Raw genomic sequence first — 24107 nt, 5'->3', positions numbered from 1 at the left:
TTCACAGAAGTGTGATTGACTTGGAGTTACATTGTGTTGTTTAATTGTTCCCTTTATTTTTGGGGGGAAGGTATTCGGCCCCCTTGAACTTTGCAACCTTTTGCCACATTTCAGGCTTCAAACATAAAGATATAAAACTGTATTTTTTTGTGAAGAATCAACAACAAGTGGGACACAATCATGAAGTGGAATGACATTTATTGGATATTTCAAACTTTTTTAACAAATCAAAAACTGAAAAATTGGGCGTGCAAAATTATTCAGCCCCCTTAAAGTTAATACTTTGTAGCGCCACCTTTTGCTGCGATAACAGCTGTAAGTCGCTTGGGGTATGTCTCTATTAAAAGGGTTATGGAACACCGACATCTCGACCCTAACCGTTATGTCTCATACTATGTTGATCAAGTGGGTAATGGGTTACCCGACTATTATGGATCCCCAACCATGTGCGGTTCGGGGATAGGAGATATATTTCGTAACCTCTTTAGGATGGTTTTATCGTTTATGAAGAGAGGCCACAGCATAGCCAAACCGCATTTAAAATCAGCAGCATAAAATATAGTAAGGGAATACCCCCCTGTATTGGACAAAAATGAATGGCATGTCATTGGCATCGGACAAACCATATACACATTGGCCAATACCACCCAATTCGGCGTTGATTCATCCAAAGTGTATTGCAAATGCCATATGGTAATTGCCAGTTGTAACACTTTAAAAATTCAACAGGGGGCAAATGCGCTCCACCGGGGTTTTTCATATTGGAGATGTAACCCAAATTAATGTCCAAAAGTAAAATTTTGAAAAAATGAACTTTTTTTCAAAAACTTATCACCCCTTAAAAAAGTGCTTTCTGGACCGTTTTTCGAAATTCTTTCGATTTTTTGTCAATTACACATGTGTAAGAACTGTATGAATATACTTTTGTCCAATTTTATTATCATAATTTTTTAAAATTTTTTTATATGCGCATAAGGAATATGTTTTGTCCAATTCCAATATGATTTCATAGGAAGTCAAAAGTCAAAAGTCAAAAATGTCAAAATTTTGTAAAAAACTTCACACACCCATAAAAAAGTGCTTTCTGGACCGTTTTTCGAAATTCTTTCGATTTTTTTGTCAATTACACATGTGTAAGAACTGTATGAATATACTTTTGTCCAATTTTATTATCATAATTTTTTAAAAAAAATTTATATGCGCATAAGGAATATGTTTTGTCCAATTCCAATATGATTTCATAGGAAGTCAAAAGTCAAAAGTCAAAAATGTCAAAATTTTGTAAAAAACTTCACACACCCATAAAAAAGTGCTTTCTGGACCGTTTTTCGAAATTCTTTCGATTTTTTGTCAATTACACATGTGTAAGAACTGTATGAATATACTTTTGTCCAATTTTATTATCATAATTTTTTTTTTTTTTTACATGCGCATAAGGAATATGTTTTGTCCAATTCCAATATGATTTCATAGGAAGTCAAAGTCAAAAGTCAAAAATGTCAAAATTTTGTAAAAACTTCACACACCCTTAAAAAGTGCTTTCTGGACCGTTTTTTGAAATTCTTTCAATTTTTTTGTCAATTACACATGTGTAAGAACTGTATGAATATACTTTTGTCCAATTTTATTATCATATTTTTTTATATATTTTTTTAATTGTGCATAAGGATTTTTTTGTGGGCCAAATGACGTAAGAAATTTGACATGCTCAAAAATCCTGCAGAAATGCAAAATTGACTGGCCTGATGAACTCGGGATGGCCGGGCAGTGATAGTTGTTCCTTTCCATCACTCGTTGTGTTGACTTCATCATGTCCATTTTGTGATGTTTTTCACTATATAATCATATTGCAAGTGCACGTGCATTTGCAATATGTTTCAATGTGCATTTACCATATGAAATTTGACCTTGCTCAAAAATGCAAAATTGACTGGTCTGATGAACACAGGATGGCCGAGCAGTGATAGTTGTACATTTCCATCACTCGTTGTGTTGATTTCATCATGTCCATTAGGTGATGTTTTTACACTATAGAATCATATTGCAAGTGCGCGCGCATTTGCAATATGTTTCAATGTGCATTTACCATATGAAATTTGACATGCTCAAAAATGCAAAATTGACTGGTCTGATGGACACAGGATGGCCGAGCAGTGATAGTTGTACATTTCCATCACTCGTTGTGTTGATTTCATCATGTCCATTAGGTGATGTTTTTACACTATAGAATCATATTGCAAGTGCGCGCGCATTTGCAATATGTTTCAATGTGCATTTACCATATGAAATTTGACATGCTCAAAAATGCAAAATTGACTGGTCTGATGAACACAGGATGGCTGAGCAGTGATAGTTGTACATTTCCATCACTCGTTGTGTTGATTTCATCATGTCCATTTGTTTATGTTTTCTCACTTTTGCAAAGTCACTGTGCATTTGCAATATGGTTCAATGGGCAGGTACCATCACGAATTTGTCATGCTATAAAAATCCTGCAGGAATGTGAAATTGACTGGCCTGATGAACACAGGATGGCCTGGCAGTGATAGTTGTTCCTTTCCATCACTCGTTGTGTTGATTTCATCATGTCCATTAGGTGATGTTTTTCACTATAGAATCATATTGCAAATGCACGTGCATTGTTGTGCAACTGGTAACCCAAAAATAAAAATATGGTTGTAAATGCATTTACCGGTCATTCTGATATTAATGCTCGCTATGGGAACACAGGATGGCCGGGCAGTGATAGTTGTACATTTCCATCACTCGTTGTGTTGATTTCATCATGTCCATTAGGTGATGTTTTTACACTATAGAATCATATTGCAAGTGCGCGCGCATTTGCAATATGTTTCAATGTGCATTTACCATATGAAATTTGACATGCTCAAAAATGCAAAATTGACTGGTCTGATGGACACAGGATGGCCGAGCAGTGATAGTTGTACATTTCCATCACTCGTTGTGTTGATTTCATCATGTCCATTAGGTGATGTTTTTTCACTATAGAATCATATTGCAAATGCACGTGCATTGTTGTGCAACTGGTAACCCAAAAATAAAAATATGGTTGTAAATGCATTTACCGGTCATTCTGATATTAATGCTCGCTATGGGAACACAGGATGGCCGGGCAGTGATAGTTGTACATTTCCATCACTCATTGTGTTGATTTCATCATGTCCATTAGGTGATGTTTTTACACTATAGAATCATATTGCAAGTGCGCGCGCATTTGCAATATGTTTCAATGTGCATTTACCATATGAAATTTGACATGCTCAAAAATGCTAAATTGACTGGTCTGATGGACACAGGATGGCCGAGCAGTGATAGTTGTACATTTCCATCACTCGTTGTGTTGATTTCATCATGTCCATTAGGTGATGTTTTTTCACTATAGAATCATATTGCAAGTGCGCGCGCATTTGCAATATGTTTCAATGTGCATTTACCATATGAAATTTGACATGCTCAAAAATGCAAAATTGACTGGTCTGATGAACACAGGATGGCTGAGCAGTGATAGTTGTACATTTCCATCACCTGTTGTGTTGATTTCATCATGTCCATTTGTTTATGTTTTCTCACTTTTGCAAAGTCACTGTGCATTTGCAATATGGTTCAATGGGCAGGTACCATCACGAATTTGTCATGCTATAAAATCCTGCAGGAATGTGAAATTGACTGGTCTGATGAACACAGGATGGCCGAGCAGTGATAGTTGTACATTTCCATCACTTGTTGTGTTGATTTCATCATGTCCATTAGGTGATGTTTTTCACTATAGAATCATATTGCAAATGCACGTGCATTGTTGTGCAACTGGTAACCCAAAATTAAAATATGGTTGTAAATGCATTTACCGGTCATTCTGATATTAATGCTCGCTATGGGAACACAGGATGGCCGGGCAGTGATAGTTGTACATTTCCATCACTCGTTGTGTTGATTTCATCATGTCCATTAGGTGATGTTTTTACACTATAGAATCATATTGCAAGTGCGCGCATTTGCAATATGTTTCAATGTGCATTTACCATATGAAATTTGACATGCTCAAAAATGCTAAATTGACTGGTCTGATGGACACAGGATGGCCGAGCAGTGATAGTTGTACATTTCCATCACTCGTTGTGTTGATTTCATCATGTCCATTAGGTGATGTTTTTCACTATAGAATCATATTGCAAGTGCGCGCGCATTTGCAATATGTTTCAATGTGCATTTACCATATGAAATTTGACATGCTCAAAAATGCAAAATTGACTGGTCTGATGAACACAGGATGGCTGAGCAGTGATAGTTGTACATTTCCATCACCTGTTGTGTTGATTTCATCATGTCCATTTGTTTATGTTTTCTCACTTTTGCAAAGTCACTGTGCATTTGCAATATGGTTCAATGGGCAGGTACCATCACGAATTTGTCATGCTATAAAAATCCTGCAGGAATGTGAAATTGACTGGTCTGATGAACACAGGATGGCCGAGCAGTGATAGTTGTACATTTCCATCACTTGTTGTGTTGATTTCATCATGTCCATTAGGTGATGTTTTTTCACTATAGAATCATATTGCAAATGCACGTGCATTGTTGTGCAACTGGTAACCCAAAAATTAAAATATGGTTGTAAATGCATTTACCGGTCATTCTGATATTAATGCTCGCTATGGGAACACAGGATGGCCGGGCAGTGATAGTTGTACATTTCCATCACTCGTTGTGTTGATTTCATCATGTCCATTAGGTGATGTTTTTTCACTATAGAATCATATTGCAAGTGCGCGCGCATTTGCAATATGTTTCAATGTGCATTTACCATATGAAATTTGACATGCTCAAAAATGCAAAATTGACTGGTCTGATGAACACAGGATGGCTGAGCAGTGATAGTTGTACATTTCCATCACCTGTTGTGTTGATTTCATCATGTCCATTTGTTTATGTTTTCTCACTTTTGCAAAGTCACTGTGCATTTGCAATATGGTTCAATGGGCAGGTACCATCACGAATTTGTCATGCTATAAAAATCCTGCAGGAATGTGAAATTGACTGGTCTGATGAACACAGGATGGCCGAGCAGTGATAGTTGTACATTTCCATCACTTGTTGTGTTGATTTCATCATGTCCATTAGGTGATGTTTTTCACTATAGAATCATATTGCAAATGCACGTGCATTGTTGTGCAACTGGTAACCCAAAAATTAAAATATGGTTGTAAATGCATTTACCGGTCATTCTGATATTAATGCTCGCTATGGGAACACAGGATGGCCGGGCAGTGATAGTTGTACATTTCCATCACTCGTTGTGTTGATTTCATCATGTCCATTAGGTGATGTTTTTACACTATAGAATCATATTGCAAGTGCGCGCATTTGCAATATGTTTCAATGTGCATTTACCATATGAAATTTGACATGCTCAAAAATGCAAAATTGACTGGTCTGATGGACACAGGATGGCCGAGCAGTGATAGTTGTACATTTCCATCACTCGTTGTGTTGATTTCATCATGTCCATTAGGTGATGTTTTTACACTATAGAATCATATTGCAAGTGCGCGCGCATTTGCAATATGTTTCAATGTGCATTTACCATATGAAATTTGACATGCTCAAAAATGCAAAATTGACTGGTCTGATGGACACAGGATGGCCGAGCAGTGATAGTTGTACATTTCCATCACTCGTTGTGTTGATTTCATCATGTCCATTAGGTGATGTTTTTACACTATAGAATCATATTGCAAGTGCGCGCATTTGCAATATGTTTCAATGTGCATTTACCATATGAAATTTGACATGCTCAAAAATGCAAAATTGACTGGTCTGATGGACACAGGATGGCCGAGCAGTGATAGTTGTACATTTCCATCACTCGTTGTGTTGATTTCATCATGTCCATTAGGTGATGTTTTTACACTATAGAATCATATTGCAAGTGCGCGCGCATTTGCAATATGTTTCAATGTGCATTTACCATATGAAATTTGACATGCTCAAAAATGCAAAATTGACTGGTCTGATGGACACAGGATGGCCGAGCAGTGATAGTTGTACATTTCCATCACTCGTTGTGTTGATTTCATCATGTCCATTAGGTGATGTTTTTACACTATAGAATCATATTGCAAGTGCGCGCGCATTTGCAATATGTTTCAATGTGCATTTACCATATGAAATTTGACATGCTCAAAAATGCAAAATTGACTGGTCTGATGGACACAGGATGGCCGAGCAGTGATAGTTGTACATTTCCATCACTCGTTGTGTTGATTTCATCATGTCCATTAGGTGATGTTTTTACACTATAGAATCATATTGCAAGTGCGCGCGCATTTGCAATATGTTTCAATGTGCATTTACCATATGAAATTTGACATGCTCAAAAATGCAAAATTGACTGGTCTGATGAACACAGGATGGCTGAGCAGTGATAGTTGTACATTTCCATCACTCGTTGTGTTGATTTCATCATGTCCATTTGTTTATGTTTTCTCACTTTTGCAAAGTCACTGTGCATTTGCAATATGGTTCAATGGGCAGGTACCATCACGAATTTGTCATGCTATAAAAATCCTGCAGGAATGTGAAATTGACTGGCCCGATGAACTCGGGATAGCTGGGCAGTGATTCTGGTTCATCTCCATGGCTCGTTAGGGTTGATTTCAGAATGTCACTTTTGGTGATGGTCCCTCTCCGTTTAAACATATTGCTAATGTACAAAAGTCAACTAGCAAGTCAGTGTCCATCAGTCAATTAGATGTCATTTTGACACCAAACTGATACCAATTGACACCAAACCCACTTTTTCCAACTCATTTAGAAGCCAACTATCATATATGTCAGAGCAGGCCCATAATTCACAGCGCCTTTAGTTTAAAACATAATAAAAACGTAAAACACATAGTTACGTTCTAGCTGCGGGTCCAGGTCAGACATTATGTGAAGGCCTATGTGAGGCGACCCCGAATCCCGAGTTTCGGCTCGATAGGTCCTTCGGTGCCCGAGTAAAACCCTAATTGGTGCTGAAAATCCACTTTTTTCCATGCCTTGCTATGGGGTCCTTGAATGAGCTATCGGACCGAAACGTTGGGGTCCGTCTCTATGGGCCGAGCCGGTTCCAATGCACCTAGTCTTGTGTCTCTGAGACTTTTCTAAATGTCGCCATTTTCGTAATGGTCAAAATGAATTGAAATCATTGCAAATGTACGAGGCTATTTCTCGGTCCGAGAACCTTCTAGAGCCACCTAACTCACCACGCACTATCGACCCGAGGTCTAGAACAGGTTTCTAAAGTTTCGAACTCTAGGTCTGACGGTTCTTTTTTAGCTCGAACAAAGCTAACTATTGGAGGCACTGTCTGTCTCTACAACCCCCAATACGTCCCTCCTTCCAAGTTGTGTGTCTGTGTGATTTAGTTTTCCTTTGAAATTTTATGGGAAAAATGACTGATTTACAGTTCATGGGGGTTGCCTAATCACACATATGAAGTTTTGGACAGATCTGACTTTTTTAACCCCTCGAAACAGCCCCTGAGACACCAATTAAGGCACTTCCGGTTGGCACAGGAAGCTATAAGTCAACACATATCCTCACTGGGCTATGCTTTTACAGAATCCTGTGTTTTAAGTCCTTACGTTAAGAATTGACTGATTTACACAGGGTTGAATGCACTATGTCTATCAAACTGCAGGCAGGTAATGGAAAAACACTTTTAGGGTGATTTTAACCACTTCCGGTTGGTCCAGGAAGCCTAGAATCAACACAGGTAGACCTCATACTGGCCTGATGGACTGTTACCAAAGACAGGTTCATACGGCATTCATAACCCATATAGACTTCAGGTTGAATTTAGGGGTGCAGGCAATGTATTCCTATGGGGAGAGAAATCAATGCAAACTATTTGAAGTAAACACCTTCTTTTAACTATTAAGGGTTAATGCCACACGGTCAAGGTTAGGCTTGCACGGATCGGAAGGACCTTAGGAACGTACCTGAGGTCGAATTGTGCTTCTCACCCTAACGGTTCTCTCACTGTCACCCAAAAGCAAATGACGTTGTGGGGCAGGCTTCATTTTGGGCCTACTTTTCTAATGGTCGCTGCGCTCAGACCGAGCGAGCTACGGTCAAGCGGGATATCTCGTTGAACTCGGCACGGCCTAGACATTATGTTTATGCCATTGCCTGCTCTCTGTGTCTTTGAGAACCGCACTTTTTCACTCCATCCTTGCTGTGTGTGCGTGTGAGAGCTTTTCTTTGACATCTGTTGGGAGAGATGACTGATTTACAGTTCATGAGGGTTACCTAGTCACACATATGAAGTTTTGAAAAGATCTGACTTTTTAACCCCTCGAAACAGCCCCTGAGACACCAATTAAGGCACTTCCGGTTGTCACAGGAAGCTATAAGTCAACATATATCCTCACTGGGCTATGCTTTTACAGAATCCTGAGTTTTAAGTCCTTACGTTAAGAATTGACTGATTTACACAGGGTTGAATGCACTATGTCTATCAAACTGCAGGCAGGTAATGGAAAAACACTTTTAGGGTGATTTTAACCACTTCCGGTTGGTCCAGGAAGCTTAGAATCAACACAGGTAGACCTCATACTGGCCTGATGGACTGTTACCAAAGACAGGTTCATACGGCATTCATAACCCATATAGACTTCAGGTTGAATTTAGGGGTAAAGGCAATGTATTCCTATGGGGAGAGAAGTCAATGCAAACTCTTTGAAGTAAACACCTTCTTTTAACTATTAAGGGTTAATGCCACACGGTCAAGGTTAGGCTTGCACGGATCGGAAGGACCTTAGGAACGTACCTGAGGTCGAATTGTGCTTCTCACCCTAACGGTTCTCTCACTGTCACCCAAAAGCAAATGACGTTGTGGGGCAGGCTTCATTTTGGGCCTACTTTTCTAATGGTCGCTGCGCTCAGACCGAGCGAGCTACGGTCAAGCGGGATATCTCGTTGAACTCGGCACGGCCTAGACATTATGTTTATGCCATTGCCTGCTCTCTGTGTCTTTAAGAACCACACTTTTTCACTCCATCCTTGCTGTGTGTGCGTGTGAGAGCTTTTCTTTGACATCTGCTGGGAGAAATGACTGATTTACAGTTTAGGAGGGTTACCTGGTCACACATATGAAGTTTTGGAGAGATGTGACTTTTCTAACCCTTCAAAACAGACAGTGTGACCCAATTAAAGGCACTTCCGGTTGGCACAGGAAGCTATAAGTAAACACATGTCTTGATTGACATAGCCACTTACAGAATCCTGAGTTTTAAGTCTTTAAGTTAAGAATTGACTGATCTACACAGGGTTGAATGCACTATGTCTATCAAACTGCATGCAGTGTATGGATCAACACTGATAAGGTGATTTCAACCACTTCCGGTTGCTTCAGGAAGCTTATAATTGGCACAGGTAGACCTCATAGTGGTCTGATGGACTGTCATAGAAGACAGGTTCATAAGTCATTCATAACCCACATAGGCTTCAGGTTGAATTTAGGGGTGCAGGCAATGTATTCCTATGGGGAGAGAAGTCAATGCAAACTCTTTGAAGTAAACACCTTATTTTAACTATTAAGGGTTAATGCCACATGGTCAAGGTTAGGCTTGCACGGATCGGGAGGACCTCAGGAACGTACCTGAGGTCGAATTGTGCTTCTCACCCTAACGGTTCTCTCACTGTCACCCAAAAGCAAATGACATTGAGGGCCAGGCTTCCTTTTGCGCCTTCTTTTTTTCAAGGTCGCTGCACTCAGAGCGAGCTACGGTCAAGCGGGGCGTCTCGTTGAACTCTGCACAGCCTGGAGACTATGGTGATGCCATTTTTTGTGTTGATTTCAGAATGCCATTTTGGTGATGGTCCCTCTCCGTTTAAACATATTGCTAATGTACAAAAGTCAACTAGCAAGTCAGTGTCCACCAGTCAATTAGATGTCATTCTGACACCAAACTGATACCAATTGACACCAAACCCACTTTTTCCAACTCATTTAGAAGCCAACTATCACATATGTCAGAGCAGGCCCATAATTCACAGCGCCATTAGTTTAAAACATAATAAAAACGTAAAACACATAGTTACATTCTAGCTGCGGGTCCAGGTCAGACATTATGTGAAGGCCTATGTGAGGCGACCCCGAATCCCGAGTTTCGGCTCGATAGGTCCTTCGGTGCCCGAGTAAAACCCTAATTGGTGCTGAAAATCCACTTTTTCCATGCCTTGCTATGGGGTCCTTGAATGAGCTATCGGACCGAAACGTTGGGGTCCGTCTCTATGGGCCGAGCCGGTTCCAATGCACCTAGTCTTGTGTCTCTGAGACTTTTCTAAATGTCGCCATTTTCGTAATGGTCAAAATGAATTGAAATCATTGCAAATGTACGAGGCTATTTCTCGGTCCGAGAACCTTCTAGAGCCACCTAACTCACCACGCACTATCGACCCGAGGTCTAGAACAGGTTTCTAAAGTTTCGAACTCTAGGTCTGACGGTTCTTTTTTAGCTCGAACAAAGCTAACTATTGGAGGCACTGTCTGTCTCTACAACCCCCAATACGTCCCTCCTTCCAAGTTGTGTGTCTGTGTGATTTAGTTTTCCTTTGAAATTTTATGGGAAAAATGACTGATTTACAGTTCATGGGGGTTGCCTAATCACACATATGAAGTTTTGGACAGATCTGACTTTTTAACCCCTCGAAACAGCCCCTGAGACACCAATTAAGGCACTTCCGGTTGTCACAGGAAGCTATAAGTCAACACATATCCTCACTGGGCTATGCTTTTACAGAATCCTGAGTTTTAAGTCCTTACGTTAAGAATTGACTGATTTACACAGGGTTGAATGCACTATGTCTATCAAACTGCAGGCAGGTAATGGAAAAACACTTTTAGGGTGATTTTAACCACTTCCGGTTGGTCCAGGAAGCCTAGAATCAACACAGGTAGACCTCATACTGGCCTGATGGACTGTTACCAAAGACAGGTTCATACGGCATTCATAACCCATATAGACTTCAGGTTGAATTTAGGGGTGCAGGCAATGTATTCCTATGGGGAGAGAAATCAATGCAAACTATTTGAAGTAAACACCTTCTTTTAACTATTAAGGGTTAATGCCACACGGTCAAGGTTAGGCTTGCACGGATCGGAAGGACCTTAGGAACGTACCTGAGGTCGAATTGTGCTTCTCACCCTAACGGTTCTCTCACTGTCACCCAAAAGCAAATGACGTTGTGGGGCAGGCTTCATTTTGGGCCTACTTTTCTAATGGTCGCTGCGCTCAGACCGAGCGAGCTACGGTCAAGCGGGATATCTCGTTGAACTCGGCACGGCCTAGACATTATGTTTATGCCATTGCCTGCTCTCTGTGTCTTTGAGAACCGCACTTTTTCACTCCATCCTTGCTGTGTGTGCGTGTGAGAGCTTTTCTTTGACATCTGTTGGGAGAGATGACTGATTTACAGTTCATGAGGGTTACCTAGTCACACATATGAAGTTTTGAAAAGATCTGACTTTTTTAACCCCTCGAAACAGCCCCTGAGACACCAATTAAGGCACTTCCGGTTGTCACAGGAAGCTATAAGTCAACATATATCCTCACTGGGCTATGCTTTTACAGAATCCTGAGTTTTAAGTCCTTACGTTAAGAATTGACTGATTTACACAGGGTTGAATGCACTATGTCTATCAAACTGCAGGCAGGTAATGGAAAAACACTTTTAGGGTGATTTTAACCACTTCCGGTTGGTCCAGGAAGCTTAGAATCAACACAGGTAGACCTCATACTGGCCTGATGGACTGTTACCAAAGACAGGTTCATACGGCATTCATAACCCATATAGACTTCAGGTTGAATTTAGGGGTAAAGGCAATGTATTCCTATGGGGAGAGAAGTCAATGCAAACTCTTTGAAGTAAACACCTTCTTTTAACTATTAAGGGTTAATGCCACACGGTCAAGGTTAGGCTTGCACGGATCGGAAGGACCTTAGGAACGTACCTGAGGTCGAATTGTGCTTCTCACCCTAACGGTTCTCTCACTGTCACCCAAAAGCAAATGACGTTGTGGGGCAGGCTTCATTTTGGGCCTACTTTTCTAATGGTCGCTGCGCTCAGACCGAGCGAGCTACGGTCAAGCGGGATATCTCGTTGAACTCGGCACGGCCTAGACATTATGTTTATGCCATTGCCTGCTCTCTGTGTCTTTAAGAACCACACTTTTTCACTCCATCCTTGCTGTGTGTGCGTGTGAGAGCTTTTCTTTGACATCTGCTGGGAGAAATGACTGATTTACAGTTTAGGAGGGTTACCTGGTCACACATATGAAGTTTTGGAGAGATGTGACTTTTCTAACCCTTCAAAACAGACAGTGTGACCCAATTAAGGCACTTCCGGTTGTCACAGGAAGCTATAAGTCAACATATATCCTCACTGGGCTATGCTTTTACAGAATCCTGAGTTTTAAGTCCTTACGTTAAGAATTGACTGATTTACACAGGGTTGAATGCACTATGTCTATCAAACTGCAGGCAGGTAATGGAAAAACACTTTTAGGGTGATTTTAACCACTTCCGGTTGGTCCAGGAAGCTTAGAATCAACACAGGTAGACCTCATACTGGCCTGATGGACTGTTACCAAAGACAGGTTCATACGGCATTCATAACCCATATAGACTTCAGGTTGAATTTAGGGGTAAAGGCAATGTATTCCTATGGGGAGAGAAGTCAATGCAAACTCTTTGAAGTAAACACCTTCTTTTAACTATTAAGGGTTAATGCCACACGGTCAAGGTTAGGCTTGCACGGATCGGAAGGACCTTAGGAACGTACCTGAGGTCGAATTGTGCTTCTCACCCTAACGGTTCTCTCACTGTCACCCAAAAGCAAATGACGTTGTGGGGCAGGCTTCATTTTGGGCCTACTTTTCTAATGGTCGCTGCGCTCAGACCGAGCGAGCTACGGTCAAGCGGGATATCTCGTTGAACTCGGCACGGCCTAGACATTATGTTTATGCCATTGCCTGCTCTCTGTGTCTTTAAGAACCACACTTTTTCACTCCATCCTTGCTGTGTGTGCGTGTGAGAGCTTTTCTTTGACATCTGCTGGGAGAAATGACTGATTTACAGTTTAGGAGGGTTACCTGGTCACACATATGAAGTTTTGGAGAGATGTGACTTTTCTAACCCTTCAAAACAGACAGTGTGACCCAATTAAAGGCACTTCCGGTTGGCACAGGAAGCTATAAGTAGACACATGTCTTGATTGACATAGCCACTTACAGAATCCTGAGTTTTAAGTCTTTAAGTTAAGAATTGACTGATCTACACAGGGTTGAATGCACTATGTCTATCAAACTGCATGCAGTGTATGGATCAACACTGATAAGGTGATTTCAACCACTTCCGGTTGCTTCAGGAAGCTTATAATTGGCACAGGTAGACCTCATAGTGGTCTGATGGACTGTCATAGAAGACAGGTTCATAAGTCATTCATAACCCACATAGGCTTCAGGTTGAATTTAGGGGTGCAGGCAATGTATTCCTATGGGGAGAGAAGTCAATGCAAACTCTTTGAAGTAAACACCTTATTTTAACTATTAAGGGTTAATGCCACATGGTCAAGGTTAGGCTTGCACGGATCGGGAGGACCTCAGGAACGTACCTGAGGTCGAATTGTGCTTCTCACCCTAACGGTTCTCTCACTGTCACCCAAAAGCAAATGACATTGAGGGCCAGGCTTCCTTTTGCGCCTTCTTTTTTTCAAGGTCGCTGCACTCAGAGCGAGCTACGGTCAAGCGGGGCGTCTCGTTGAACTCTGCACAGCCTGGAGACTATGGTGATGCCATTTTTTGTGTTGATTTCAGAATGCCATTTTGGTGATGGTCCCTCTCCGTTTAAACATATTGCTAATGTACAAAAGTCAACTAGCAAGTCAGTGTCCACCAGTCAATTAGATGTCATTCTGACACCAAACTGATACCAATTGACACCAAACCCACTTTTTCCAACTCATTTAGAAGCCAACTATCACATATGTCAGAGCAGGCCCATAATTCACAGCGCCATTAGTTTAAAACATAATAAAAACGTAAAACACATAGTTACATTCTAGCTGCGGGTCCAGGTCAGACATTATGTGAAGGCCTATGTGAGGCGACCCCGAATCCCGAGTTTCGGCTCGATAGGTCCTTCGGTGCCCGAGTAAAACCCTAATTGGTGCTGAAAATCCACTTTTTTCCATGCCTTGCTATGGGGTCCTTGAATGAGCTATCGGACCGAAACGTTGGGGTCCGTCTCTATGGGCCGAGCCGGTTCCAATGCACCTAGTCTTGTGTCTCTGAGACTTTTCTAAATGTCGCCATTTTCGTAATGGTCAAAATGAATTGAAATCATTGCAAATGTACGAGGCTATTTCTCGGTCCGAGAACCTTCTAGAGCCACCTAACTCACCACGCACTATCGACCCGAGGTCTAGAACAGGTTTCTAAAGTTTGAACTCTAGGTCTGACGGTTCTTTTTTAGCTCGAACAAAGCTAACTATTGGAGGCACTGTCTGTCTCTACAACCCCCAATACGTCCCTCCTTCCAAGTTGTGTGTCTGTGTGATTTAGTTTTCCTTTGAAATTTTATGGGAAAAATGACTGATTTACAGTTCATGGGGGTTGCCTAATCACACATATGAAGTTTTGGACAGATCTGACTTTTTTAACCCCTCGAAACAGCCCCTGAGACACCAATTAAGGCACTTCCGGTTGTCACAGGAAGCTATAAGTCAACACATATCCTCACTGGGCTATGCTTTTACAGAATCCTGAGTTTTAAGTCCTTACGTTAAGAATTGACTGATTTACACAGGGTTGAATGCACTATGTCTATCAAACTGCAGGCAGGTAATGGAAAAACACTTTTAGGGTGATTTTAACCACTTCCGGTTGGTCCAGGAAGCTTAGAATCAACACAGGTAGACCTCATACTGGCCTGATGGACTGTTACCAAAGACAGGTTCATACGGCATTCATAACCCATATAGACTTCAGGTTGAATTTAGGGGTAAAGGCAATGTATTCCTATGGGGAGAGAAATCAATGCAAACTTTTTGAAGTAAACACCATCTTTTAACTATTAAGGGTTAATGCCACACTGTCAACGTTAGGCTTGCACGGATCGGAAGGACCTTAGGAACATACCTGAGGTCGAATTGTGCTTCTCACCCTAACGGTTCTCTCACTGTCACCCAAAAGCAAATGACGTTGTGGGGCAGGCTTCATTTTGGGCCTACTTTTCTAATGGTCGCTGCGCTCAGACCGAGCGAGCTACGGTCAAGCGGGATATCTCGTTGAACTCGGCACGGCCTAGACATTATGTTTATGCCATTGCCTGCTCTCTGTGTCTTTAAGAACCACACTTTTTCACTCCATCCTTGCTGTGTGTGCGTGTGAGAGCTTTTCTTTGACATCTGCTGGGAGAAATGACTGATTTACAGTTCACGAGGGTTACCTAGTCACACATATGAAGTTTTGAAAAGATCTGACCTTTTTAACCCATGGAAACTGCCACTGTGACACCATTAAAGGCACTTCCGGTTGGCACAGGAAGCTATAAATAAACTCATATCATGATTGGGGTATGCCTTTACAGAATCCCGAGTTTTAAGTCTTTACGTTAAGAACTGAGTTATTTACGGAGGGTTTAGTGAGTGTGTGTTATTTCAGAAAATCGTAGAAAATCACAGAAATCTCGCAGAGCTCCGCAGCACACTTTAAAAAGATTCGTAAGAACAACCTGCAACTGGATCTGTAACCGTTGAAAAAAAAAACACCTATCCGTGAACATCACCAAGGTGTCGTTGTACGATTTCTCTTAAATGACGATAGATAAATGGCTGGTTCTTTTTTTATTGACACCGGAGGCTCCTTGACTTTGACGTGAAGTGGAAAAATAATTTCTCTATTTTCATTTTGGACCTTTAATCCCAGATAAATGGCCATAACTCAAAAACCGTTGAGGCCTAGACGCCATCTTGTTCGGGGCCAACTGCCCATTATGCCGCCCCTACGCTCACCGAGTTTCGGCTTCTAAATATTTTCAGTTTTCGAGATAAGGCCCCGTCGTGAATCGTGATGTTTTGTAGCAATAGCCATATGATTGCTTATGCCCTCTTGTGGGAATTTCCGGGACATGGGAAAAATGACATAAATCTTATTATTTTTGTAAAACGGAAACCGAATGTCCGACAACGTTCATTTGATGACTTCCTGGTAGGTCCGGCCCTGCCGCTCGGCCCGACGCCGTCCGCGAATTTTACAAACGATTTCGGACGTCTAGTAAGGGACCGTACATTTGCAATATGGACTTTCTCACTAACCATACAGGTACTGCCGAATTCTTCCCTTATGTATGTAAGTGAGGTTGTAGCCAATGCTATGACCAGAAGGGCGTCACCAGATGTCGAACGTCAAGAAGGCTCGGGGCTGATGATGTTGTCTCGAAGACCAAAAAGAGACCTCTGGGTATAAGGCGCAGGCTTGCGCCTAAAAACGGATGTTAACGGTTAAAAGAAACTCAGTTAGTCAAATCAAATCAAATCAAATCAAATTTATTTATATAGCCCTTCGTACATCAGCTGATATCTCAAAGTGCTGTACAGAAACCCAGCCTAAAACCCCAAACAGCAAACAATGCAGGTGTAAAAGCACGGTGGCTAGGAAAAACTCCCTAGAAAGGCCAAAACCTAGGAAGAAACCTAGAGAGGAACCGGGCTATGTGGGGTGGCCAGTCCTCTTCTGGCTGTGCCGGGTAGAGATTATAACAGAACATGACCAAGATGTTCAAATGTTCATAAATGACCAGCATGGTCGAATAATAATAAGGCAGAACAGTTGAAACTGGAGCAGCAGCACAGTCAGGTGGACTGGGGACAGCAAGGAGCCTTCATGTCAGGTAGTCCTGGGGCACGGTCCTAGGGCTCAGGTCAGTTGAAACTGGAGCAGGAGCATGGCCAGGTGGACTGGGGACAGCAAGGAGTCCTCATGTCAGGTAGTCCTGGGACATGGTCCTAGGGCTCAGGTCCTCCGAGAGAGAGAAAGAAAGAGAGAAGGAGAGAATTAGAGAACGCACACTTAGATTCACACAGGACACCGAATAGGACAGGAGAAGTACTCCAGATATAACAAACTGACCCTAGCCCCCGACACATAAACTACTGCAGCATAAATACTGGAGGCTGAGACAGGAGGGGTCAGGAGACACTGTGGCCCCATCCGAGGACACCCCGGACAGGGCCAAACAGGAAGGATATAACCCCACCCACTTTGCCAAAGCACATCCCCCACACCACTAGAGGGATATCTTCAACCACCAACTTACCATCCTGAGACAAGGCCGAGTATAGCCCACAAAGATCTCCGCCACGGTACAACCCAAGGGGGGCAACCCAGACAGGCCGACCACAACAGTGAATCAACCCACCTAGGTGACGCACCCCCCAGGGACGGCACGAGAGAGCCCCAGCAAGCCAGTGACTCAGCCCCGTAACAGGGTTAGAGGCAGAGAATCCCAGTGGAAAGAGGGGAACCGGCCAGGCAGAGACAGCAAGGGCGGTTCGTTGCTCCAGAGCCTTTCCGTTCACCTTCCCACTCCTGGGCCAGACTACACTCAATCATATGACCCACTGAAGAGATGAGTCTTCAGTAAAGACTTAAAGGTTGAGACCGAGTTTGCGTCTCTGACATGGGTAGGCAGACCGTTCCATAAAAATGGAGCTCTATAGGAGAAAGCCCTGCCTCCAGCTGTTTGCTTAGAAATTCTAGGGACAATTAGGAGGCCTGCGTCTTGTGACCGTAGCGTACGTGTAGGTATGTACGGCAGGACCAAATCAGAGAGGTAGGTAGGAGCAAGCCCATGTAATGCTTTGTAGGTTAGCAGTAAAACCTTGAAATCAGCCCTTGCTTTGACAGGAAGCCAGTGTAGAGAGGCTAGCACTGGAGTAATATGATCAAATTTTTTGGTTCTAGTCAGGATTCTAGCAGCCGTATTTAGCACTAACTGAAGTTTATTTAGTGCTTTATCCGGGTAGCCGGAAAATAGAGCATTGCAGTAGTCTAACCTAGAAGTGACAAAAGCATGGATTAATTTTTCTGCATCATTTTTGGACAGAAAGTTTCTGATTTTTGCAATGTTACGTAGATGGAAAAAAGCTGTCCTCGAAATGGTCTTGATATGTTCTTCAAAAGAGAGATCAGGGTCCAGAGTAACGCCGAGGTCCTTCACAGTTTTATTTGAGACGACTGTACAACCATTAAGATTAATTGTCAGATTCAACAGAAGATCTCTTTGTTTCTTGGGACCTAGAACAAGCATCTCTGTTTTGTCCGAGTTTAATAGTAGAAAGTTTGCAGCCATCCACTTCCTTATGTCTGAAACACATGCTTCTAGCGAGGGCAATTTTGGGGCTTCACCATGTTTCATTGAAATGTACAGCTGTGTGTCATCCGCATAGCAGTGAAAGTTTACATTAAAGAGGGGTAAAGTGAAGAGGTCTGGACCAAAAACGGTAAAAAGAATACTCAGAAGTATTTTCTAAAAGAACAAGCACCATGGCTCTTTTACACCGCATGTCCTCTGAAGCTATAAAGCCAGAGCTTGATCTTTTCACGGCCACCTTAACCCAACATTCAGTTGAGAGGTCCAGTTATGTGGAGATAGGCCCACTCTCTGCCATTACAGACAATGGTCCCATAGAGTTTTTCATACCAGGCCACAGTGACAACTATCTGGACCTCAACAACACCTTGGTGCATTTGCGTCTAAAAGTGACCAAAAGAGATGGTACTAATATTGCAAACAATGCCAAAGGGAGTCTCATTTATTACCCAGTGGCCACCATCTTCTCCCAAGTGGATGTGACTTTGGGTGAACGTCTAATCAGTCAAAGCAGTGCCACATACCCATACAGGGCCATCATGGAGTGCTTACTCAACTACTCTGAAGACACTCTCAAGACCCAATTCAGCGCCGGGCTGTTTAGCAAGGATACTGCAGGAGTCTCTATGGAATCGACAGACCCACCGGTGCAAACAAAGGACTGGAGGCACGGGCTCGCTACTGTGCCGAATCTTGAGAGTTTCATCTGCTAGGCCCTATACACTCTGCCATTTTCTTTCAAGAACGTTTACTCTTAAATGCGGTTGATTTAAGACTAAAATTAACCAGGGCCAAGGATGAGTTTTGCCTAATGTCTGCCCAGGACGGGGACTTTAGTTTAAAAGTGTTGGGGGCCACGGTTTTTATTTAAAAAGTGTCTGTATCTCCGGCAGCTCATCTGGGTCACTCACAGGCTTTGATGAAAGGAAATGCCCTTTACCCTCTCCAAAGAATTACCATGAAAACCTTTAGCATACCTGTCGGCAGCAGAATCTGCAGTCAAGAAAACCTATTTCTAGGCCCTTGACCATGATACGTGTAAAGGTACGTAGTGTGGCTTGTCGTAGGTGACAGTGACTATGTCCCCATTTATCACCTGATGATGACACCTCAGGAAATCTTTCGGTGGTGTCCCAAGGTAACCTCAGGCTGGAAATGCGTTTCCGTACACCTTTAGACTGTACCGTTAGCATGATTGTTTATGCATGCTCTGATTCAATCTTGGAAGTGAATAGCCGAAGACAGGTTTTAGTAGATTATTATTAAGGATCGTTGAGCAAAGACATGAATACCCAAGAGTTGGAAGGGCTCATGAGCCGACTGATTGGAAAACAATTTTGTGGAGTGTTGGCTTGTGATGAATTACCTATGGAGAAATTAACGGAGCGGCCTGCCATGTTTACTGTCAATACCCATCCTAAACACATGCCGGGTGAACATTGGCTAGCTGTGACATTAGAAGAGGAAGGAGGAAGAAAAATCTAAACTTTTTTTGATTCCTATGGCTTTCCCCCCGGTTTTTCACATTTCCCAAAATCTGTTAAAGAATTTTTGACCAAAAACGACTCAAAGATATACTACAGCATCAAACAAGTGCAAGATAACCTTTCCACTACATGCGGTCCCCACTGTGTATTCTACCTATGCCAAAGAGCCCGGGGAGTTTCTTTTGGAGATGTTATGTCTCTTTATAAGGATGATTTAAGAAGTAATGATAATGTTGTAGCTTGTTTTGTTAGAAAATATCAAGTGTTCAAATGTGTATCCTTTAAGACCGTGTAATCAAGGCGTATGCTCACGTCAAATGTTTCAAGAATGCCACAAATGTTACATTGCTTAATTTTTCAAATAAAATTTATTGAATTTAATCATAGTCATTCAAAAGTCATTCAAAAGTCTAACCACCCAGAGAGATCGGGATTAGGGAAAGGTCCTGAGGCGTTCAGGGGGGTAAATGAGTTATCATCATTCATTTCATAGGGATGCGGGGTTGTTGGGGCATCTTTAGGGGTGCTGTATCTCGTTGAAGGTTTTTGTTTTAAAGAGTGAATCTGTTGACAAAGCTTATAGTTGGGTACACCCGAGAGGGGAATGTTGAGGATGGCCAGGGCCTTAAGAAACTGAAGCCACCATGGAGGTCTTCTGTCATCAGCAACCTTGTGGGCCGATGTGGTACTTTTAAGCAAGTCATGCATATGTGAACCCCCTGACAACAGAACCCTGAAGGATAAACTCTCCTTTGTCGTTCCAAGTAGCGGCCCCATTTGAGTCTTTTATCTTGTTCATAATGTATCTAACATTTTTCCTGTTACGTGCCGGAACATGGGTTAACAAGTCATGCATAACTTTATCTTCAACAGGCATTTGATCTTCAGACGGTAAGCTCACAGGTACAGGCCTTACAGGGGCTTGGCTCTCGCGAGGCTCGTCATCTTTTAAAGGGTCCGGTAGGGAAATAGTTAAATGGCCGGTCTTCTCTCTCCCCTTGTTTCACCAAGGCCAAATACGTTTGCAAGAGGTTTGTGTATTTTTGGACCTTATCATAGGGGTTCAATCCTTTTTTATTCAAAATATCCTTCATGGCCGTATCCAAATCATTTCCCACTGTTTGTCTGATATTTTCAGGACCCTGCACTTGTTTTTCAAGTCTATCCAACTCTTGTTGTGGCAGCAGATACATTTTATTGGCCATCACCCTCTGTGTTCAACCCCCACGTATGGCAGCAATAAGGCTGGTAATGAAGGGCACGGCTATACTTAGTAAAGGTAGAATAAAACCGCCAGACTGTTGTATGCTATGTCTTTTCTTTTGAAGACTGACCAAGAGTTTGATCGTGGTCTTTTGTCTCTTTAATTTTTTCAATTGGGTCAGGGTGAGTGGAATGCGTCCTTTGAGAAGATTCAAAGCAATCTCACATAGGGATAATATGAGATCTGAAGAACAGTGACCCAAGATGGCCCTCCGTTCATTAGCTGTAGCCGCAACTAAGCTTCTCAAGAGGGGCAGGTTTCTTTTTAAATGCAGAGACATAGCGGTTACTTTTTAGGAATGTACGCAGCCGGCCACTCCCACAGGAACAGACCTGTTCGTAGCCTCAGGTGTTCTGGAGTATTTGCTTTTAAATCCACGATTAAATAAGAAAATGGTGCTTTGGTAGCGTCCTCATAGCTCTCCATAAAGTAGGATTTCCTTCCCGGGTACATCTGCTGAGCTAGAGTGTTAATTTGTAGTTTGTCTCTAGGATTTTTGAACAAAACCATGTAATTGGCATTCAAACTGATGGTGCGGCTATTTTTACCTTGGTGAAACACATTCTGCACCAAGTAAAGCACGGACAGGTTTCTATGATGAGTATATTGGGTAAACGCTCGGGCAATTTCAGGATGTTCGCTACATGCAAATAGCATATCATCCAAAACCAGCAGATTAACTTTTACCTCCTCATAAAAACAATCATCAAACAGGGATTCAGGTATTCCTTCAACAAACTTGATTTTTATTGTCTTCAACAATTCATCATACAGAGGTTGATAACAAGAATAACACCACACAACATTATCAGGCTTTTGAGACAACACATGTTTAGAATTCTCTAAAATACTTTTTACAAAACAAGTTTTACCACTATTAGACGGCCCTGCGATTAAGGCCGAAAATGGTAGTTGCAACCGGGGCTCAAAACCTTATACAGCAGTCATTATAGCTTAAGCTTTAAGACACCCTGCGGCTTGTAGCATAAGTCAGTAGCCAAAGGGCAATGTGGTCCCGTCAGGCAAAAGCAGTCTCTTGTCATAGACTACCCTGAATCTTTTAGTAAGTGGGGCATTCCTCAGATGGAAGCCCTATTTATCCCTAACAATCTTTTTGTAGGAGCTCAAAATCTCCAAGTCACTATTCCTGTCATTTATGAACCCCTCGACCAAGCGTGTGATTGATTCCAAGTTTACACGCGGGGCACCACGTGATTCTTTTTAGTCCTAAAAGCATAGCTTTTGGGCCCACAGGAGGACCATTCTGTGATATGGTCACCCTCTACGAGTTCACTCGTTAAGCCACTGAGTGGGGGGCTCCAATCCCCCTGTTTGCTTACATAGACCACAGAGTCTGTGTCGTGGTAAAGAACCCGCCTCTGAAGCTGCTCCATGAGCGTGTACAGTACAAGTCGGCCACAGGCCGTGGTAAATGCTGCAAGAAACACATTTACATTACCCGGGGGTAGAACCCACTTCTTGTTACGTCGCCATTGCACCAGGGCAATGTCTTGACTCAAGACTGAAAAATGTGAAATTTCGTATTGGTCCGAAAAAACAAATTCCCAAAATTAATTTAATAATCGACGTTGTTAGCATATTACACCTCTGTGCTAATTTGCCCCAAAGCGAATTTAAGTACAATTTCGACACATTTCGTTTGGTTTTGTTGACCTCTATTCTGTCAGGGTCAAGAAGTATGCCTTCTCTGTCGTGATAGTCTTGAATGTACCTGTATTTGCTCTCTTGATCTGTGACCGATGCAGGATAGACTGAAGCCATTTGCTTGCATCTCAAGAAGGTCTTGATGTACTCTTGATTTCCTGGAAAAGTTCCACACCTCAAAGATTTTGGCCACACGATACCCCATCTCTAAAGCCTTAGAGAATTCATCTCTGACCCAAACCCCTGTCAGGGCTCTTTCTTGATCTGAGTGATCACATGGGGCTTTCTGTTTGTTTTCACTGCAGGTGCGACATAGGATAGCATGAGGAACTCATTACATGAGGATAAAGGGATGTAAAATCTACATATTCTATTGTCTCGTTGGGTTGCGCTACATACCGCAAGGTCAAAGCATTGGTGCGGCCTCCATACAAGGCCTGTTGTGGTTCCAGGGGTTCTGGTGTGTCATAGCTGGAAAGGAAGGCTTGAACATGAGGATCAGAGTTTTTGAGGGCGGCCCATTCGTGCTCCCACAAAACCTCCACTTTTAGCCCGTAAGTAGCCTGTAAAGAATCCAATTTGTCTTGAAACTCTTGGTACATTTCCCCAAAAGTATTTTGGGTTAGGACACACGTGGCCTGGGGCACAAAGCAAGATTTACAACCGTGGAAGAAACAACCATTGTACTCATACACGGTCTCAACCCCGTCAATCTGGGTGTATCCATCTACAAAAGTGTTGGGGGCCACGCTTTTTCAGCCAAGGGCTGAATTTAACACTCGTGTGGCACTTCTTGAACCACTTCAGCGTCTCTGCTTTTCAAAGGCCCTTTACAGATTGGACAATGTATGATTCCACACACGTGCGGTTTAGGGCTATCTATTTTAAGGTTGTAATTGCAATGACATTTTGGGCATTTCTTGTTAATTTCACAACTGCTTACAGATTTACAGGCCTTGGGGTGCCATGTTCCAATTTTGTGTTTTTCGTAAGAGTAGGTCGAACGACATGTGTGGTGGCAATCCTCACAGGGTGTCAAGTTTAAGGGTTGCATTGGGCAATCTGCATCCTGACATACTGAACAGTTATCACGGGACGAGTGCCCCCCCCCTTTCGGGTGTAGCCGGTATGGCAGGATGGACACACATATGGTGCGCCTAAAAAAGCAGTGATGTTGGTAACGGGTAGTAATGTTCGTTTTGCACATAAAAGTACAGAATCTGAGGATGCGGTTGGAGGTTGTTTTGGAAC

The 24107-nt window shown here is 42.4% G+C and overlaps 1 protein-coding gene and 1 long non-coding RNA gene across 4 annotated transcripts in view; both read left to right on the top strand.

Moving 5' to 3' along the window:
* LOC118370084 (zinc finger protein 883-like) overlaps window positions 1-24107 on the top strand; it is a 151955-nt gene that overhangs the window by 107063 nt on the left and 20785 nt on the right. The gene's annotated exons all lie outside the window — the stretch shown is intronic.
* LOC127916593 (uncharacterized) lies at window positions 1882-3505 on the top strand. 2 transcript variants are annotated; one of them, XR_008095380.1, is made up of 2 exons: window positions 1882-2207; window positions 3191-3505. It is a non-coding gene; the product is annotated as an uncharacterized LOC127916593 (long non-coding RNA). The 2 variants fall into 2 exon arrangements; XR_008095379.1 differs by lacking the exon at window positions 1882-2207 and adding an exon at window positions 2641-2989.

This window comes from Oncorhynchus keta, chromosome 37 (assembly GCF_023373465.1).
Source record: "Oncorhynchus keta strain PuntledgeMale-10-30-2019 chromosome 37, Oket_V2, whole genome shotgun sequence".
NCBI lineage: Eukaryota > Metazoa > Chordata > Actinopteri > Salmoniformes > Salmonidae > Oncorhynchus > Oncorhynchus keta.
This window is presented reverse-complemented; position numbering and strand designations above follow the sequence as displayed.